The 22,793-nt window shown below is 31.6% G+C and overlaps 1 protein-coding gene across 8 annotated transcripts in view; it reads right to left on the bottom strand.

Annotated features, from left to right (window-relative positions):
* The window catches only part of LOC126845342 (protein alan shepard), a 124,199-nt gene that overhangs the window by 56,648 nt on the left and 44,758 nt on the right, over positions 1-22,793 (bottom strand). Inside the window, exon 1 of one of the 8 annotated variants that reach the window (XM_050584001.1) lies at positions 10,710-11,084. The exons of the other annotated variants lie outside the window; for them this stretch is intronic. The gene's annotated coding sequence lies outside the window, so the exon portion shown is untranslated. Of the gene's footprint in view, positions 1-10,709; positions 11,085-22,793 lie in introns of those variants that run through there. 8 annotated transcript variants of the gene reach the window in all.

The raw sequence follows: 22,793 nt of genomic DNA on the forward strand, positions 1-22,793 counted from the left end.
GTCGGTAGTACATTTGAATAATTCCTTCATCAATTTCGAATTCAGTCGGGGAAACGTCTTGGACGGAGAAACTTTGGGAACGGTTCTCTACATATATATACATATATATAGATTTATATTTATCCACTTTTTGACAAATCCATTAGGGCGGTCTAACCTAACGTTGACAAACAACCGTCTTTTATACATAAAAAAAAAAAAAAAACACACACACATAGACACCGCATCCGCTATACATTATCAATTATGTATAATATATAATATGTGGTATGTATGTACGCTGCACCTATAAGCGGCGAACAAAAATCAACCAAAGACAATATATATATATTATATATTTATGTATATTATTATTATTGTTATTACAGTAATTAATATGTTTCTACGTCACGCCCAACGATGGGAGAGAGAGAGAGAGAGACACTAAAAGTCCATTAGACGGGAATTCTTCGACAAAATATTTTACCATTATCGTTGGCACGCAATAACACAACACGAGTGCACTATAATAATAATAATAATAATAATAATATAGATGTATAGGAACCGTGTTTTGTGGGTTAGGTTAGGTCAACTGACCTCGGTCAACACGGAAACCGATGGCCGCCGAAGGGGAAAAAAACGGTTGAAATACACATTTTCCTAAACGTCGCGTGCGGTGACCGACATATTTGTTATTATCTCTACTTGAAAAATATCATAAATTTTTGCTAAAATCGCCACCCTTCTCGGAAGCTAAGCTAAGACGCCAAGTTGTGCATACAGAATGAGTTTTTCCATCAGCGACCGCATTGGTTTTTTACAGGGAGTGCACCGTCCGGGTTTTGTCTAATCTGTGATACATTACAATAGGATTGTCTATTCAGGATCTTCGGATTTTTCAATTTGGGAACACGATATTGTGGCCAGTGCAAAAAACGGCAAAGCTGAACAAACGATGAGAAATATTGTGTGATTACAAAAGCGACCAAATCCGTCAATGTATGTGTGTGTGTGTGATTGTTGATTATTGGAAATAAGAACGAGAGAGAGCTTTTTAGATTTGCATGCACACACACATATGTTGGATAGACATATTGTGTGTTATTTTTGTCGAATACACAGAAACCGACGAGAACCGCGACGGAAGAATGCCATTGTAGTTGTTGTAAAATATGTATATTATAAATACATTATATGTTTTATACAAGAGAAACAGGCGAAGGCTTTCCAATGTGTATAGGTACATATTATATTTCGATAGAAGCAAAAAAAAAAAAAAATGATAATAGTACCGAATGCATTTTCTATTGTGTCGCCCGTACAATAGGAGAGTGGAGAACTCATTAATCGATTTCGTCTATCTATGTAAAATTTATATATATATATATATATATACACATAATATATAAATCCCAACGAACATACAACGTATGTGAATCAGCGTCGTTGTTCTTTTTATTTATTTTTTATTTCAATTTTTTACGAAAATTAAAAAAATAGTTAAGAAAATCATCAGTTCCTCCATCAGCGCCATCGAGTGGCCATTGTTATATGTTTAACTTTCTTGACTTTTTGAAAACCGAGCAAGTATGGTACACACTTAATGCGAGAAGATAAATATTTGTCTTGGCTTTAGTAAAACATAATAAAAAGATAAAAATGAAGACAAAAAGATGATGCTAAGCTATTTAGACTGAGCTTGTCAAGAGTATACAACGTATGAATTTTCCTTTAACCACGCAGTCCTCTGAAACCGATAAACGGATTTTGTTATTTAGGGTCTTCTTAGAACCACATTGGCACGTAGAAGTATGACACCTATGTAAGTTACCTGGCAACGACTGTAATTGCTTAATAATGAAAGATACATAATATATATTTTAATAATAATTCTCCAACAAAATTGAAAATCATTGAAAAGTCTATAAATGCCGACCCCGACGACTTGGAAAGCGTTTATTATTTTTTTTTTATTCAAATAATAAATATTTACATACCTTTGTTTACAATGAAAACTGCGTCGCAAAAAGTATTAAACAAAAACAATTTAAGTAGAAAATTATTCGAAGCCAGGGTTTTTTTTTTGTTTGGATATAACTCATAAATTTTCGCTGTCTGGAAATTAATTTGACAGAAAATTGAACTCGTTGTACGTCCAAAACGTGTGAAAATTTAATAAAAAAATGGTTTTTTTTTTTTTTAATTACTATTATCTATACAGTATTGCAGATAGTATTACCGTAATACGAAGAGGAAGACGGTGTCGACGGCTCATACCCGCGGTATAACTAATTTAATTTAATTATAGTTTTTTTTTTTTACCTCGACGAGGTCGCATCACGCTTAATTTATCGTTACACCTATTATTATAACTCATAATAGGATTTTTTTTTAGTGTATATTCAGTATATATAAAAAAAAAAAAAAACAAAAGACACGTGCATAAGTTGAATCATCGCATTATCATGGTGCAATATTATACACTGAGGTCCGCGTCGAGTGAAAAAAAATATTTAATTAAATTAAAAAACAAAATCTATAATATCTCTACACTACTATAAATCCATAGGCTATTACCTTCTGACCAATAGCAACTAAAATAATGCCCTATGGTCGTGGGTAAAAACCACAAAAAAAAAAAATATTCCAACCCCCAGGTTGGGGGGGAGGGGGAGGGGAGGGTAATGGATATAGATTAAATTTGATGCTATAAACTTCAACTCGATCCGACCATCTTGTTAGGAATTGTACTAGCCAGAAAAAATTGAAAAGTCACATATTATAGTGTTTTTGTGTTTGTCCCCATTATAAGGGCGAGGGAGTGAACTTTTGCAACTCTTATCAGCCAGATTTCCTTATCCGCAACGCTTACATAGAACAATATCAACCGACGAGTTCCTTCAAGAAATCGATTCATATCCATATGCAAATGTCTTTAATCGTCCCAAAAAAGATTTGAAAAAAAAATATATTGTTCTAGAGTACGTTCCAGTGTATCAGAGTCTCTTTTGGCACTGTCTAATATTCTATCACTTCCCCAAGACCTAACCCCTGTGTAAGTCGAAACATGTTTTGGCTCAAAATCAAAACCAGACATGGTGTGACTAGATTCACACCTTGTCTGAACTTCACGGATCTCATTTGCTAAAATATACAAAAACCGATACTTAACCTATTATCCCAAGGTTAAGGTAAAGTAACAGGTTAGGATTTTTAATCACCTCAAATTGCCTTCCATGTGGCTAAGAAATCATTCTCTGTACTAACCGATTGTGAGAGAACTTGCTAGATTTACCTCTTTGTTTGGGTTCTTTTTTTAAATTTAAATTAATATTGATGATTTTTTTTGTTTGTTTTCCTTTTTACCTACCTATTGTTCTGCGTTATTAAATAACACTTAAATCTATTTTGTAGACTTCGGCCGCGTTACGGATTTGTCAACACACGTTTTGCGCAATCGGAGTGGTTTAATAATTACTGCAAGTCGGCGCGTGAAGCGAGTTTCTTTTTTTTCTTTTTTTTTTTTTTACTAAGTCAAATTCCTTTTTGCTTACACACTGCAAACGACAGTGGGGATATTTAGAATATCTAATTAACCCAACACACATGTGCACATATTATTATTATCATTATTATTATTATAGTTAACCGGTCGAATAGCTTGTCCGATTCGACTAGAAAACGCCCGACGCCGAGCCTTGAGTTTGTTTGGAACAAAAATAATTTCTAAGGTAGGTAATTAAGACTAGGTAGGTATAGGTCATACGTATACGTATATATAGATATAGATATAGTATATATATATATAGTCATTACACATTAAATGTTTTTAAGGAAACGATTGCGCGCGACACACATTCTCGGTGACTCATACATAGTTATTATCGTTGTATAATTTAATATATCTTTTAGTTTGAGTCACTGACAAATGGTAACAACAATATAATATACAGGTACTATTATTGTAAATTAATATAATACCAATGAAAACGATGCCGAGGTTAACGAAAGAATAAAAAAATTGTTGTGTATACATTTCCTCTTTTTAAGTCTCAAAAGAGACAAATTTCGTCGGTTCAATGAATCATTTAAAACAAAAAAAAAAACGTTTTACATAAACACACCGTTATAAAAAACCGACATCATTACAGTTTCGAATCGAAGTTATAAAAAAAATGCAAAAAAAAAAAAAACGATTCGTTTTCAATAGAACTGGAAAAGAAATAATTATTTTCAAAAAACGGACCAAAAGAAAAAGACAAAAACTTCTAAATAAAACTGTATTGTTATTTATTTTGTTTGTTTTAAAACAAAAAGAAATATTTGGCTTGACTTTAAAAGTCGTTAAAAAAAAAAAAAAATTGAATCTAATTTTAAACTATTATCGAATTAATCATTAAACTTTTGTTAAATATTTTCATTTACTGTGCTGAGTTTTTACTGTTCTAGTTTTATGTTTAACAAGTTTTGTGAGTTGTGCACATATTTTTAAAAAAATTATTTTGATACAATATTTTCTATATGCTGTATCAGTTTGATGCTCGACGGATCAAATCATTTTTTAAATATACTAGCGGATTGAGAAATGGAAAATAGAGAGAAAGCTTAAGCGCAGATAAAGTTCTCCTCTATTTAATGTAAAAAATTTAAAGGTTTTCACAATTTTACACTTTCAAGTCGCTTTGACGTGTACCGCCTTTGGGCGTATCTTTAATCTACACAAATGTATATTACTACTTTAAAAGGAATTCTTTAAACACCGATCTCAGGGTTAAGATTTTTCGAAAAATCGCCTATACCATATTGTGGTCGTTCACGTTTTTGAAAGTCGGCGATTTTCCCCCAAGTAAGTACAATGGACGATTTCAAAAATCAATTAAGGTGTCTATAAGGAGTATGACGTGGCTGGTGTTCGGTCGACACGTACACACGGTGGCCGGCCCGTAGTAAGCATTTATACTATATGATAATAATATTACAGCCGGTTACAGGTAAGTAATAGGCAACACTACACTAGTAGGTATAATAACTAATAATAATGATAATATTATGTCCGTTCTACTCTCACGGACGCACTCGGCATTTAGATATAATATATTGCTCGTGCGCATACTTATATACATATAAATATAAATATATATATATATATATATATATATATTTATACACAATATACTGCATACACATATTGCAACTCCCCTGTATATACGGTATCTATGCACAGCAATACCTTTTCTTGTCGTCTCCGATCGATAACCTTCGATGGAATTTTATGGGCACAGTTCCAACGTGCATTGAGAGAACGTATAATATAATACATTAATATAACCCTTTTATTTATTTGGCAGTTAGGTGTAGGCAAAATCTCAATTTGAACCTATAAAACCGCATTGTGTAGACCCCCCCCCCCCGTTCGGTTAGTTCAGACGGCGATTTCGATTAGTTTTTTTTTATCGCTTTATACTTAAATGAAGAATGCGCGGGGAACGCATTTTTAACTAAATCTATAGTGACATTTTTATAGACAATGCACAATTGCAATGATGATACGTCCTTTTTTTTGTCAAGCTTGACACTTAATGTTAAAAAAGTCACACTTTTTTGCTTTAATAAAATAGTGATCACTCTTTATCTAAGAAATATTTTGAGATGAAAAGGATATTATACTATCGTTATGGAAAATTAGTGGAATAACTTCCAATTAAATCAATAATAAAAAAAAATTCCAAGTACCAAAATGCCCAAGACGTTTTTCGTGACGTTATTTTGTGTCGCTATTTTGTGTCGTTTTCGAGATGGGAGGCCAAGGCTAAAGCATGTTCAATGCTAAAATCAAAGATATTATTCGAGTGTTGGATTTGTTTTAAGTTATCACTTTGTCAATGCATCCTTCATTAAAGCTATCGTACAAATTACCACAATAGGAGTAACGATAAATAATTATGGTTTTCCAGATTACTAATTTTTATGAGTTGTAACATTATAATATATTTTTAATATACAATACAAGGTAAAAAACATAATAAAAAACCGTGACCAGACCAATAAGGCGCATAAAAAATAAATAAACGATTACAATTTCTAATTATTGTTAATCGGACGTTAAATGTATAGTAGTGAATATTTCTGTAAGTTGTAAATTTAAGAGTAAATAATTCCAATAGACTTTCGAGCGAATCGTTCTCAATTAAAAAACAACTAAAATTAAAATATGTACAGTTAAGTTTTATAGAGGGTAGATGTTTAACGAGATTCTAACTTCAAGTTCATTTTGCATAAGTGTATTGTTATAATTATTAATTATACACATTGCATTATGTAAAAGGTCAGCAATGTTTATGGATGGGGAGGGGGTCAGGCATCCGGCCTTTAAAATTTGGCTGTTATTATTATTGTTTTTTTTTTTTGGAAAATTATCGACGAGGGTAAATCCTTATGGTGGAGTTCGCATAATATTTTTTGCCTCGATTTTTTTTTATTCAAACACCGTTTGTTCTCGGTTGGGTTGTTCGCGAGGAAAGGGGGTAGGGGCAAGGAGAAGCCCGGTTATACACGACAACACCACACACACACACACACACCAGAGAGTATGACGTTAGGTCTTTGGACTTTACCGGGTTCAGTGGTTAATACATTACACACATACATCCGTACACACATTACACATGTATATTGTTACCGGCGACGCGTAATGACCAAACAAAACACCAGACGTTTTGTTAACACGTGTTTTCCCACCTCTTCTCCCTCCCCTTAAGGACCGCCCATTGGGAAACCCAATACGATGACCCCGGGGGCACGACCCCCCTGTTTTGAGCCCGCATTCGATACCGGCATCGGTCGACTTGCCCTTACCCCTACTCGTCCAGCGTGACGTCAAAAGCCAAATTTTATAATTACAGATAACAAAAAAAAAAAAAACAACATCTTAAGGGGTATTTTTGAAGTTGAGCAACTCAAAATGGATCCGTTTGGACAATAAGTGCTAGTTTGCTCTGAACAACCAAATTATTTAAGTCGAGGCTACTCTATATTTGGATATATATGGACCATACCTCGATCCACGGGGGTAAAAAAAATATATACACGGTTTTTTTTTATATGGAACTTTCACACACTAATAGCTGACAATATAAGTCAATGTCCGTGTAGTTTAAGTATACTAGGTTGATATATATATATATATATTTTTTTTTAATGTTGGTATTGTGTTGATAAATAAAAAAAAATACATATAAAGGCCAAGAAAAGGTTCCAAGTTTTTATTTTTATATCGTTATTACAGTATCAATTAAAAATGAATACCCCTATAATCCGCGACAGGAGATTTTTGTGTGTACACTCTAATAATTACTGTTAAGGTCGTTATAACGACCTTTGTGCCGGTTTACACGACTTTTCACTATGTCCACAAAGGACACGCGGCCCGGCTCTCTCCCCCATCTCCGTGGGCACGTACAATATGGCCAGACTTATCCGGGACAAAGTTGAGTATTATACTCTGACCGGTAATTAACGAGACCTTTTTCCATTGACAAGCGACAGCAATGGGGCGACTACCTTGCTCGTCGTTCAACAATAATAATGATGATGATATGATGAAACAAGCACGGCAATATAAGTATTAGCAAAGCGAGGACAGACTGTTAAAAAAAAAACCCATAAGTTAGGTTAAGTAAGGTTTTTTTAAAATCCCCAGTCATTGTCATATTTTCATTAGTGATCATTCAAAACATATCTTTTTTATTTTATTTTATTAGGATTAAGTCTTCCACTGCAAGGGACAATAGCGTACAATGTTTGGTTAACAATTAATACCAAAGTTTCACATGGTATTAAATTAGACAATGAGAGGTATACGCATATTTACATTTGGTTTGTTTACAAAAGGTTTATAAGTTTGATAGTGCTGTAGGAATTAAATATTATGACTTCGGTGTTTATTTCTTTAAGTGCTTCCTCCGTGTTGAAAACATATTTTACGTCAATAAAATTATTTATATTTCTGTGGTAATGACGCAAGTAGATTTAATCATTTTTGCCGTCTACATTGTTGCATCCGAGCATTTTTTCGAAAGTGATATTCGGCAGTTGTAAGCAATTTCTAAAGATTCGCGACTTTTTGGTTAGGTTAGATGGCTTTTTTTTTTACTTAAGCCCACAAGTATGTTACCTAATACTTTTCGTCGGATATTTTTTTCCCCTGGTATTTCTGTTGCGCACATACACATACATAAGTGTGTGTGGAAGATGGAGACAAAATTAAAGAGAGAGACGGATAGACGTTTGTTGAAACGCAAGTCGGACGAGCCGTGTTGTCGGAGACGGGGCAGACAGGAAAACCGGGATCGTGTGTGTTTTAGCCAAACACGGACCTAACCGGAGCCGACCAGGAGAAACCGCTTTAGGAACACACGACCGGTGTGAACTCGACGGCTGGTATGTGCCACATTGCACTTTGGACGGGTTCGACCGACGAGATGTCCACCAACAATAATATACAATATACCTAATGACTGTAATAACCTGACCTAACCGAATCTAAAACTAACCTAGTCTAATCTTACCTCGAATTAGCTAAACCTAACCTAGTCTAACATAACCTTTAACTATCTAAACCTAACCTAACCTAACCTAACCTAACCGAACTTAAAATTAGCTAAACTTAACCTAAAACTGTCTAAACCTAACCTAACCTAACCGAACTTAAAATTAGCTAAACCTAACCTAACCTAACCTTATCTAAAACTAGCTAAATCGCCATGGTATTACCCACGTCCCTCCGGTTAAGAGATCCGGTATATAAACGGCTGGAGCCAATTAGGAAATTAAATTAAAAAAAAAAAAGATATACAGTTTTCCAATTTACTGCAGTTCTTTCCGCCTAGGACAAATGATTTACTCGATTTACTTGATTTAGTTGCATGTGTTGCACTATGTTTGTATATGAAGCTACAAAACCGATTTGATACATATATAGTTTGCTTATGCGACATTATTCAACCGATTTTTGTTTTAGTTGTAACTATATTGGGTTGAAGTCAGACCTATGATAAACTTTAAAAATGATTTCCATGTACAAACATTTCACAGTATTGTCGTGTGGCAAAACAGACCCAGAGGTTAGTTCAGAGTATGTCAATATACCGGTTTACCATCTCACCGGTTTAGCTTAAACACATATTTTCATAGTTTAGCTTGTAATTTCAATATTGTTAAGTTTTGCTGATAAAAAAAAAAAGAAACGGTTTGTTCACAGATTAATTAGAATTTAGACACACTAAAATATTATAAAATGCGCAGACTTGCGTTTGGTAAGAATGGCTAGAAAAATATGTCGAAACGAATTTGTACTTAAGTTAAGTATCATAAGAAACAATAAACTACTAGACTGAACCGGTCACTTTGCCTACGATTATTATCTGAAACAAAGCTTCTAAAAAAAAAATGTATTTTTACTAAAATGTATGACCGAATCGAACATAAAAACACCAATTAACGTTACCACAACAAACAAACAAAAAAAAAACACAGTGAATGATAATACACACTATACTGATTTTCGATAAGAAAATAATTGAACGATTAATTAATCTCTTCTCTTTTGGTGTGAACAATATAATGAGTAAATTTACTTTAATTACCACAAGAGATTATGGACCGAATCAAGTTTACAATTATTATTTTCCTGTTTATTATTGTTTTCCTGTCTAAAATTTCAATTTAATATGTAACTTATTAATTACATTCAATCTGAATGGCGATTTTATACGAAAAAATAAAGAAGTAAAAAGGCGATTATAAGCTACGAGAGAATTTGAAAAAACCCTCAAAATAGGTTAGGCTGGGTTAGGCTAAAAATGTGTATTTAAATTTAGTGAGGTCACTGGACTCTTTCTTCCGTCAAATTATTAATTTCAAGTCAACAGTAATTACTTATCTAATTTGCTTGTTGTTCATTGTGTATATAAAAAGATAGTAAAACAAATGTGTATTTATATCTAAATTGGTAGTAAAATCGAGTATTGTAAAAAAAAACTTGTCTATCAATCGATAAACTAATTCCTACAGCGGAGTAGGTCATGTTAAAAAAAAAATTCTTATCGTCGGATCAAGGCGGTATGTGAAAAAACAAAAGGATTGAGAAAATTGTTAAAAAAAAAAACACCATTAGGAATACAAATAATTAAAACATAATCTACAGGTGTGTGTGTGTGTCCCTACGGTTGTCCTCGCATTAATTTTTACCGCGGTCGTTACCGAAATTACCATTTAACATACTTAAACACTTTTTTTTTGTTTCTTCTTTTTGTGTTTGTTTCGAAAAAATAAATACTAAAAATTACAAAACATTTTTTTTTAACATACGCCATTTAACAACACTGAACGCGGTTGGTCAAATATTATATATTATTTTAGAGCAAACGGATAGATATAGACTAAAATATAGATGAAGGGTACACAGGGATAGAACCAGCAAAGTCACTTTTTAAAAATGGCAATTTTTTTGTTATAAAATTCGTTTTGATACAAAACGAGTGGGTTCTATACTATTTAAGCACGATTATAAACGATAATTTAACATTTTTTTTAAATTTTTAAGTATTTTTTTAACATCTTAAAACATTTTTTTTTTAGCGTTACTTAAACACGTTTTTCTTAGATTAGAAAAAGAGTGACTGCTGGTTTTTTAGATACCGAATAGATCATATTTTTTATCGTTTTACCTATTTAAAAAGTAGACTCCTCGGTCTTCTGCTGTTCTCTTGCCGGCGGTGGCGGCGGCGGCGGCGACGGCGATGACGACTACGGACAGCAGAGTGTGTCACGGCCGAAGAATTTTTTTTTTTTTTTAAATTGTCTTATTCTTTCACACACACACACACAGACAATCGATTGGCGTGAGAAGCCGAACACACCGCCAAACTGCGACCGATGCGACAAAACGGAAATCGTATGTAGGATGTGTAAAACGTACTATTATAAAATGTACCTATGATTTTGTTGTGTATATTGGGATAAAATTTAAACCACACACACACACACACACAGGGAAAAAAATTGTATAGTATCCACGCGAGAACCGCACCCGCGCCCGACTGCTGTTGCGTTGGAACTGAGTCTGACCGGCGTCTCGCGGTGTGAGGCGGCGGCGGCGACCGCGTCATCGGCACAGCCGGGCGGGGCGCGTCGACAAAACGGTGGCCACGACGCACGCACAAACACACAGTGCGGTTATTAGTACCTATTTAGAGTGTATCGGTTATAGGCGGGTTTAAGGAAAAAGTCTTCGAGAAAAAAGTAAAAAAGTTAAAAAAAAATATTACCACCATCCGGGTTTTAATATTAATATACAGCTATTTATTGCACCGATACAAAAAAATATACACAGATGTAGATGAGATAAAGCTAAGCTTGTGCCGGGGGGAGCGAGTTTGTTATCAATCTATAATTAGGCCGAGATATTTAAATGATTTAACATTTTCGAATCACATTTAGTACTCAAATTAGCGTTATACTTACTACTTAGATAGAGAATCGACTGTTTGGATTCACAACAAGACTATCAACTAGACTGATTTCATTTAGGTACATATTGAATACAAATTAATACGGGCGTTACCCGGAAAAGCACACCGTTTCGGTTTCTTCCAAACCAAAAAGAACAAAAAATTGTGCTATAATACAACCTAAAAAATAAATTAAACATTTACCTACAATATGAACAACGATAGCTGCAAGTAGTGCACTTATGTAGTATTGTGTGTGGTGTCTACGGCGTCACAGATGGCAAATAAAACCAGATAGTGCACTTTTAATTGGTTAACACTTATGCGCAGTAGGGCCAAATTGTAGTGCCGATTTGAAAAAAAAAAAGATTCTCAAAGAGGAACTATGATATTATTTTATAATCCTTCTTTTGATATTTGTCTTGACATTTTTTTTTAGCGAGCTATCATAGGACTTAATAAAAAAAAAATGATTTTTACCGTGAAATACCAAAAGAGTGATTTTGAAGTTAAATGTTTCAACTTTAAAAATCTTTTTGTCTAATTTAAAAAAATCAGTTTTCACGATAGCACTGTGGGAAATACAAGAGAAGTTAAATGTTTGTTAATTTTTTTTTGTGATTCTACAGTAACATAAAACAAAAACATTCTCAAAAAAACCATTACAAAGTAACCTACAATTTCAATGAAAGATGAGAAAACAGACAACTTAATTATCATTTATCATTATTTATTTAACTCAAAATTAAATAATTTACCTTTTATTAAAAACAGAATTTTAATTAACAAATATTACAATAAGCTCGGTTCTAAGTACTTCCTAGTGGTTTTTTTCCGTTTAAAAAACGGTTTATCATTAGCTATCAGGAGAATCATTTTCAAGTGTCACATTTCAGCTGTATAAATTGATTTTTTTAAATTGCTAGCATTTTTATTAGATTTCAAGTATGAAACAAAAACGCTTTAACGTGAAAACTAATGAAATCCGAATAAATTAATTCTGTCATTCGATGTGGGCTTTTTAATACAATTTAAATCAAATATTTTCTACTTGGAGTTCAAAGTAGATAGGTATATTGAAAACCTTTTAATTTTTTGTCCACGTTCAGTGTTGGCAAAAACCCAAATGGTTTTTACATTATTTAAAAAACCAAAAACCTGACCTAGTTATGAGGCCAATAAAACGGCCATTTTTGTTTGTGTAAATATTGCTACCAAATATTTGCTTGGCTCAAACTGTGGACAAAGCCGGTGTATATGTGTTTTTGGGCTCAGGACGGGATTTGTCGATTTTATGTTTGTTGTTGTAGTTTTTGGGCCGCTTTTAAAATCTATTTGAGATTTACATATTTTTGTCCGTCAAAGTTCAAAGGGTTTTATTTTACTCCACTAAAATCCGTCGTCGTTTCATATTATATTTTTGAAAAGCTTTTTCCGTTTTCTCGTTAATATAAACTAATTCAATCGGTGTTTACGACCTTGAAAGTGACCATAGCAATATTATTATATAAAATGTATAACGATTTTCAAATGAAATAATTATAAACAAGTTGCATAATAATAAAAAAAAAATATATAATTATCATTTTTTACACTTTGCCCTCAATTATGCGTTTTACCTTCGATGCGGACCCGAGAAAGGTATTGTTTTTATAATGACGGTTTTTATTTTTATATAGTAACTTTATAGATCAGAAATCATACCTGAAAAATAATTTATTAAGCCAACAATTAAAAACAACACCACTTCTCCCTCGAAATCTAGAAAAACACCCAAAAAATGTCAAAAAAGTACATATTTTGTCAACTTGAAATTACATTGCTCTATGACTTTTATAAAAACGGTAGAATTAGTTCCAAACTTGTATGGAATATTCTTTAAAGGTAGTACGACAAACATTGACAAACCAAAAAAATATATATCATACACCCTTTCCCCAAGAAGGGATGGAAATTTTTGGGATTTAAAAATTTTTAAGTAAAAGTTTGTTTTTATTATCAAAAAAAAACTACAATTTCCTGGTTGTTATTTGTGAGTTGAAAATATTTTCATAATATTGTTAATTACATATTATTTTTTATAGACAGACGATCGACCCTAATCGTATCCACCCTAATATTAAAAATCAATTTTTAAGTACATAAAAATGGAAGGGGGAGTGGGGGTGAATGGTGTTAACTGACATTGACAAAACTGTTCAGGAGGCAACATTTTAGTAAATATATATTCAAATGCTTGGAACATTTAATCTTTAAGCTCAACACACATTCAACTGTTATAATATTATGCTAAATTGTATATTTATATAGTTTGAACGCTTTCATTCGTTCAAACTATTTTTACAACTATTCAAACTAAAAACTATTTTACAAAATAAATCAGTAACACCTTTATCCACTCTTCAACTGTCATTAGTTACAGTGTTTTTATCGACATTTGTATTTTTATCTATGAACGCACTGGACTTCCCTTAATTACACACTTACTACTACTACTACTGTGCTTGATTTGAACCTACTAGCCACAGGCTATCACTTTCAGTTATCATTATTCCTGTAGACCTGTGACCTCCTCTTGCCAACTATGTCCCGCCCCCGCTGTACTGGCTTTTAATTTTTTTTTAAATATTTTTAGTCAATCAAATAGTTTGCCCTCGTTTGCCGTCAGCGGGCTTTATACTATTAAACTATTATCCAATAAAATCGAATTGATCATCGATAATTGAGCAACGTGCGGGTCTAACTTGGATACTTACTACAATTATTTGTGTTTTTTTTTTTTTTTACCACCACACTAATGTCGTTTAAACTCAATAGCCACCGCGGTAGTTGGATTTGTATACATTTTTATTATGAAATCTGACGGGGAGGGGGGCGTATTAAATACCTACTGTGTGTGTATTTTTTTTATCATACAACAATACTAAGTATAACAAATGATACAAAGTTAAGAATATAATACAACGTGTAAACGATCAATTGAACTGATTGTCGGTCGTCGGAGGAAAAAAAAAGAAAGGTGGTTGTCGTAGTAGAAAAAGAGGGTGATTTTTTTTTTTTAATAATAATAATAAATTGTATTATGTTATAATATTTTATTATTATACTTTCCGTCTTCTCGTTGATCGTCAGGCCCGTTAAAACACTTTGGCTCGTGTGAAACCCGCATAATATACGGTTAGGTTAGGTCGTACAATAATATTATCGAAAGCGGGCCGTTTTGAAAGGTAATTTTTATAAAGGCAATATTTTTTTTTGTGATTCAGTCGAATGAGCTTGGAATCAACTTTCTATCTAAATATTAATCATATAGAGCTATGACCACACTTAACACAACTATGAGATACAACCTACACACAGGTAATTGCAAAAAAAAAAAAAAACAATGCCCTCTCCCCAGAGAGTGAACAGAGAAAGATTAAAAAAACAAATTTTGTTAAGGCCGTTTAAATGTTTTAAGTAGTTTTCATCCTTCTTAACGTGCCACAGCTCACTCGAACAAAATCCTTATAGATAAAAAGAAATAGATTACATTTATCTCTAAACTGTTAAACAATGCTTTTATGGAAACCAATTAATTTTGTTTTCAAAGCCGCCCGCAACTCTTACGGGTTTTGATTCTTACTCAAGGAGAGAGAAGACCACGGCACCATTTCCTTTTAGCCTTTTGTGAGGGTTGTCAGGCATATTTGGTAGTGAAAGATTTTGAGATAGGATAAGAGTATTAGTGGGATGATTTTCTAGGGAATTGTTATAACGAAGGTAAAGTTGTTTGGCAACTTGCAAAACGGTTTTGATTTGTAGGTCTCGGCGCAATGTTAAGTTTAATCTTAAATCCAAGAATAGTAGTCACCGCAACAACATACATTACATTGATTTTAATTATTAGATCTCATTTACCTATCTAAATTGTATTTATTTCTCTCAAATTGTTTTACTCATTACAATTGAAATTTTGTTTATTTTTTAAAAATATAACAACATAATAAACAAAGGTTTTTTTTGTAAAATTATAATCGAGCGGCGTCGTAGACAAAATTCGAAAATGTAGTAAATTTAAATTAATAAAAAGAATAATGTTAATGACTTTAGTACAATTTTTCGAGACGATGGTTAATAATAAAAAAAATTAAACGTACAGACGAATAATAATTATTATTCGTCTGTAACGAACGATAGTAATATATTATTGCATTCCAATTGTAACAAGACAGTGAGCCGATAAACATATAACAGTATAGTAATAAATAATAAGTAATATTCTCTCTATCAAAAAAAAAAAAAATTGTACATTATGATATTCTCTTCTTGTCTAAAAATAAACAGAACATAGATCGACGATCGATTATTATTAAATACCGTACAACCTGATAACGGCAGCTCTGCTATTGAATGATAATATTGGAAATTGCACCTTGTGATAAAATAACAACAGTGCGGTCCGTTGACTCCGAGACGTGGGAAAGACAAGTGATGAAAAAAAAAAAAGAAATTAAATCAAGTCGAATTAAATCTAATCAAATAAAAAATATATCGTTCGGACCAAAAGTCCTAAGATCCCGCGTCATATAGTTTCTTTTTTTTTTAAATATATTTTTTTAATGTTAAGGCTGTCACGGGCCGCCACGCGGTAAACACAACAGCTGATAATACTCCGGCCAAGGCGACCTCGATTACAATACAATTATTCAGCTGAGTTTTGCATTACACTTAATTTTATTTGCAAAGAAATAATTGTATTGGCCAACAAAATTAAAATAAAATACTTATTATATTACACTCGAATTATACAAAAAAAAAAAAATACATGCCTAATGAGTTATTCGAAATATGTTTAAAAATATTATTCAAATAGTTTGCTTTTTTCAAGTAATTATGTATTAAAACATTATTTCGTATAGGTAAATCTAATATATTCTACATATTTTATAAAATATATAAAACCAGTATATTAAAAAATATGAAGACAATTTTTTTTCAAATAAATAACGTTACACACACTTCCCCTCCTGTCCTATCTTTTATACACTTATAACTTTAAAAATAGCTGTTCAAAACGGATTTTATCTATCGACCAGTCGACATTTTTTATTAAAATATACTTAATTTAAAAAGTTAATAAAATATATACTCTGCCATTTAGGTTGATATACAAATTAGTTTGGGAAGGCCGAAGGGGTTAAAAACATTTAAATTTGTGAGATTTTGGGATCACATTGATTGAAAAACACTATGCAAAAGAAAAATGTAATTACTAATTAAACCCTATGAGACATTGAGAGGTTCACGTTAAAAAAAAAATCACTCTGAATAACAAGAGTCAACAAATAGGAGCTCTTGGGTCACTCTTCGCAATGAAAATAATGACTGGTCGACGATGATAAATACTTGTCGATTTAGAGTTTAAAGGTAATAGACTGTGGGTGAGGTAGACTCTAATACTATTTATATCCAACAGCACTATTGCCTCACCTTAAAAGCTAATAACTCAATAAGTATTTATTAAAAAACGGTCGTCGACCGATCAGTTATTTTCATTATATTATCGTGCTTCCTATATAGTTCCTACCTAACTGAAATAGCCGAGTTTTTAGCGTTCAACGGTATGGTCGGAAGGTTAGGTCCTAAATAATATTGTAATGTTATTTTTACATTCAGCCGTACTAGTTTCCTCGTCTAAAAATTAAAATTTGTTCAACTCAAAAAGTCATTATTTAATGATGGTTAATGATAAGCAGTTATTTCAATAAAATCATTCTGCTTTAATTAGGCAAAATTAAAATATTCGACTTGGCTCGATTACCATTTGAGACCACCCTAGTACAGTTTTTTTCACTAAAACATGTATAATACTTAACGGGTTTAATAGAAACTTTTTTCGAATACACAATTAAGTGTTTGACAAATTCACTGTAACATAAAACTAGAATAAAACTATAGAACAATATTTTAATAATAATAATTTCTAAAACAGTAATAATTATGTATATTAGTTATTCACTTCCGCGGCCGTCAAATAACAATTATTTAACCTGGTCGAGAAATTTATTTTTAACAAAGGTCAATTGAAACCAAGGCGAATAATAGTTAATAAAGCTATACACAATACATTTTACACAAAAACAAAAATGTATTTTTTTTTTCAAACTGAATTATTAGTCCAAACCCAAATTACATACATTACATAGGTAGTTATTCAGACAAACGGTAATCAACGTCCAGAACCGGAAGTGCAGGTTAGAAAAAGAGAGAGAAGGGTACGATGGACCATGGTTTTCAAACATCCCCCCTTTTGAGGGAAAGGGTGGCTTTGATCTACACAGTTTTTGTGTGAAACGAGTGAACTTTTTCTACTTTGATGTGAAATGTAAACAAAATCTGTCTGATGGTTAAAAAGTTCATTATATATAGATGACTCGCAAAACAAACCAAAACTTAAAAAAAAAACCGCTCATCACGGTGAAACTAAAAAAAACGATGTTTGATAATTGAAATTTTACTCGTCCGTCGCGGTTTATATTATATTTTAATCATTTTTTTATTTAAATTTATTGCTACCACTGTCGAGCGAAACGATAAACAATTAGGTGCATTATCAAAATTAAAAAAAAAAAAATACCTTTTACACCATCTCGGTTAATTTACTGTGGAACAGAACAAAAGTAATCTTAAAAACATTAAACACTACGCTTTCTCGACGAATGGCTAATAACTACCAACAGACAAAACAAGCAAAACAGAGAAAACGACAAAACAACAAATGATAATTACGGTCGTTGCTAATTTGTCCGAGTTTGGCAAAAAAAATATTCAGCACATAGTTGAATTGTTTTTTGTCAATCATTATAAAATGATAATTTCCATTTTCAACGGAATTGAAATAATGATACCACTAAAAATTTGTTTCCAAAGCTTCAAACCGAAATAGATTAGAAAAACATATTGTTTAGATAAAGTTTATTTTTTAATTTCAAACCTTAACCGGAATAATGTCTTATTAACTAGTCAATGTTTAATATAAACGGAACCGAAAACTAATATAATGTTATTAAGTCATACCTACACTTTTGTATTTTTATTATTATTTATTTTAAACATTAAAAAATATAACGAAAAGTTTTTGGTTATTTTATTACAGCATATTTATTGGCAGTATTCCCAAAACCAAAAACAAATGTATTTTCTACAAAAATTGAGATTGCTATCGGTTTTAATCGTTTCGAGGACAGCTTATTTTTTTCAATTTTTCAAACACAAAAATTCGTATATTACCTTGAAAATTATTTATAATTGTTTACAGCAACATAATACAATTCATAGTTAAAAAAATGTGTTTAAAATAATCATTTGGATCAGATTTTGATTTAGCATTATTGTTTTATATGCGAAAAAATATATTTTATGAGACAAAATAGAAACAATGATAGTTTTTATATAGATAAAATATATTACAATTTATTTTGGTGTAAAAAACAAATAATATTTTTTCTTACAAAATTTAAAACTAGCAAAAATGATTTTGTGCTAAATGCATACGTTTTTGTTTAATTAAAAAAAATATATACAATAAAAGTGCACTCATACATTTTTTTTTATCTTTTCTGAGGCCATTCATTCAAACTATAATATTGGCAAGTCATAATAATGTAAAAAACAATTTGTAATTTTTCTTTGACATTATAATATTATTGTTCACAAGAAAAAAAAATATAAATATCCACAATTTGTTACTTGTTTAAGAGAACTTTGTTAGCGATTTCAGTGTAGGTGTTAGTTCAGTGTTAGCAATTTTCATTCAGCTACATCAATCTTAATTATGCAATAAGATAACCCTCTTTTTTTATCTAGACGACGATCTACAACACTCGTGTTTTCGAACTTGTTTTTTTTTATTTGCCTGATCTGTTTTTTTTTCTGTTCTATAATTTTAAGCTAATAATTTAGGTTGATGTAGGTCATACGTATAGGTGTACGTGTTACCGTGCTCTATTATTATTGTCACAAGCTCTGTACATTTAATACAATTGTCGTTTGTAGTAGGACGTCCACGGCCTTGCCTCAGAACCGGCGAAGGTCGTAGAAGAGAGACCAAAACGGGGACAATTTATTTTTCTAGTCAATTGGAATGCGAGCAAAGCGCATTTAAGATCAAAACATTTACCAGGATAATATAAAATGTACTACTTTTAAAAAAAACACCACCTAGCAAGTATATATTATTATTTTATTTTTTCAATGAAACAATTGTGTAGGGAAAACGAATTTCCATTAAAATCCATGAGATCATTAGTATAGTTTTACACAGTATAGGGCCACACGGTCAGATCAAACAAAGACCTTTGTAAAGTGTTATTAGTGAGCTGCTCGTGTTTAGCAAGCATGTGAATATAGTCGGAGCAAAACAAGTTAAAGGCAAGTGTTAAATTTTACACAACATTAAAACTAAAAAAAAAAAATTTGTTAAAATTTTAGCGTACAAATGTCTAAAAAGCAAGCCTAATCACCTAACCTAAACCTAAGCCCACTTATGAGGTTTATCTTAGGAAATGCGTTCGAAGACATGTCTTTCCAAAAATAACCGATATTTACTGAGGACTTGAGACAGACATGTTTAAAAAAAAAAATTTTTAAATGTCTACATCATTCTGTTTGCCTTTCAACAGTCACCCTTTCGAATAGTGTTTTCAACTCGAATGTTAATTATTATGACAACGAATTTATTCGGTTTGAAAGTATATTTTAGCCGAAACAATTATTTCATAGGAGAAATTAAGGTTAGTTACCCCGCGACATGGCGAATAGCAAACAGAAATATGATTCCTCCATATAGGTAATAATAAATAATTTAGGTGTGTTCAGCAGGTAGGGCAGCCAAACAAGTTAACAAGTCGTCTCATCGAGATAACCCCCCATGATTTATATCAGTACCAATGAAATGTAATTCTGTTGCTTTTTTTTTTTTTTTTAGAAATTCTTCTTCTACCTGCGTATATTATGAGCGTGTACGTCATATTTATCTAAGTTTTTAAATAATTCTAATGTGTTCGGTCTAAGCGTCGCCGCTGGAACAGCTAATTAAAACGACAATGATCTACATTCTATGCAAACAATATGTCGACCGGTGAGGTCGACTTGAACTTGCGAAACGTAGGTATTTTCTAAACTGGTTTTTCCCTAGTCAATTCCATAAAGGATAAGAAAAAAAAACAAACATTATCACTTCCAATAGTAGTCATATAATATAGAAGAGATATTATCATAAATATGCGTGTTAACGAGATTTGTAAATCGGAACACATGTTGCAAAAAAAAAAAAATATTCTTAACTATCACCAAATGAATTAATTATTTGCATTGGAAAATATTATTATTTTAGATGACTTAGATTGAAGTCAAAGTATTAACCGAACGTTTTATTTGGCTTTCAAACGAGCTTACCGACAAATACATTATACGCGAATGCCTTCCATATAAATAGTGCTCGAGTCCAACGGCTCTAAACAACTCTATAAGCAAACACAATTCTCTTCTACACGCCACAAGTATTTACACTTTGAAAGGTGTAAAAAGGAGTCGCATACTTGAGGTTTCTGGTATAGACGAATTGAAAGAAAAACCGCCTTTTAAATATTTTGAGTGGGGTTTTTTTTACAGAAAAGCTACCTGGACGTATTGTTCGGTTTCGACGCAGAACCAATATAGCTATACTAACATATCCTAGCATCATACAAGCTAAGATATGTTAGTTTAGTTAGTTCTTTATATTATTACTCTGTGCTATAGACAGAACAATAATGAGAAAAAAAATGAATTTATATTCTTTGTTCAATATTTTTGCAATACATCATCACATTGCGTTTAAACAAATTCTAAAAATCATACAATTATTTATCTAAGACCAGATTTGGCAGGTATTATTGGTTTGACAACATGTTATGGTTATTATTAAAGCTAAAAAGTCAACATTCAAATATAGGTATAGGCAAAACTGATGATGAAATCGAACGCTTCGTTAATTGGTGGGTAATAAACTAAAAACGAAAATAATTGTTTTAAACTAAATTTAAAAAATAAACATTTACAAATTGTCATTTGCATTACTCCAGCACAAAATTACATTTTCATTATGAGTAGTTAAAACTGGAGACCAAATTTGGATATGACTGTACAACACAATCCTTGAACGAGCTGGCCATTGTGTTTTTGCTTTTTTTTCCAAAAATGTAAAGCAAATTTAATAATTTTTTAATTTATTTATATTTTTCTGTAAGCCTCGCGAGGGTTGACGGATTATCTTAGTAATAATAATGAAAAAATGCCACGATTACAAATAGTTTGATTTGACGACAGACAACCCAAAATGACCTGTACCTCATGTACACAACATAATAGGTATGTGTCGTTTTTATGTAGACCAGACTCGTTAAAAACCTATTATTATTATTATCATCGTCACCACGGCCGTTAATGATGTTTACGGCGTTGTCGTTAAAGTCACAAAAATAACATTAATTAATAAGTAGGTAGGTAATAATACCAATACGGCGACAATAATGATAAAATATGTTTTTGGACATTACTACAACGGGCTAATGTCGAAAAGCGAAGAGCAAAATGGAATATATGAAGAAACAGGTGTATTCAAATTGTATATTTTTATAAGTATAAAACTACTGTTATTATATAAAACAAGTAAAAATAATATTTATTTTATATTCAAGTTAAAAATATCAATTTATAATCGCTTATTCGCGAAAAGTAAATAAGCTAAGCAGATCCAATATATGGTAGAAAAATAGAAAATGTTCTAAAAAATCTGAAAAACTTAGCATTAAAAACATTTGATATTTTTTTCTGTTGTTTTACGTACTTATTTTCTATGTTTTTTTAGGCACTCATGGCTAGTCCCTTTCCTAAACAAAAACAAGGTGGAACAGAAATTTTAAAGCGTTTCAACGAATCAAAAATGATTTATTTGCTAAACAATACACATCTAAACGAAGAAAAGTTTAATAAGAATTTCATTATTGACACATCTATACATTTATAACTACCTAATTTCAAAAGACTTTTTAAAGCATATGTTATAGGCTTTTGACCGTTTAATTTGTTCGTCTCACTCTACAAAGGGTTTTGAAACCAAAACAAAAATAATGTTCATAAAAATGGTGACCTATTCCGTTAGTCTCTTATAAATAAGCTATTCGATTATTCAATGACCGAAAATTATATTGTTTCAAGTAAAAAATATCACTAATAAGTGTCAATGACCTGCAAACTTAAAAACCAGAGGGTATAAGT

The sequence above is a fragment of the Adelges cooleyi genome, unplaced genomic scaffold (assembly GCF_023614345.1).
Source record: "Adelges cooleyi isolate 19-005CV unplaced genomic scaffold, UGA_ACOO_1.1 ACOO_flye_CR_arks_rails_tigmint_CR_PRNA_784, whole genome shotgun sequence".
Classification (NCBI taxonomy): Eukaryota; Metazoa; Arthropoda; class Insecta; order Hemiptera; family Adelgidae; genus Adelges; species Adelges cooleyi.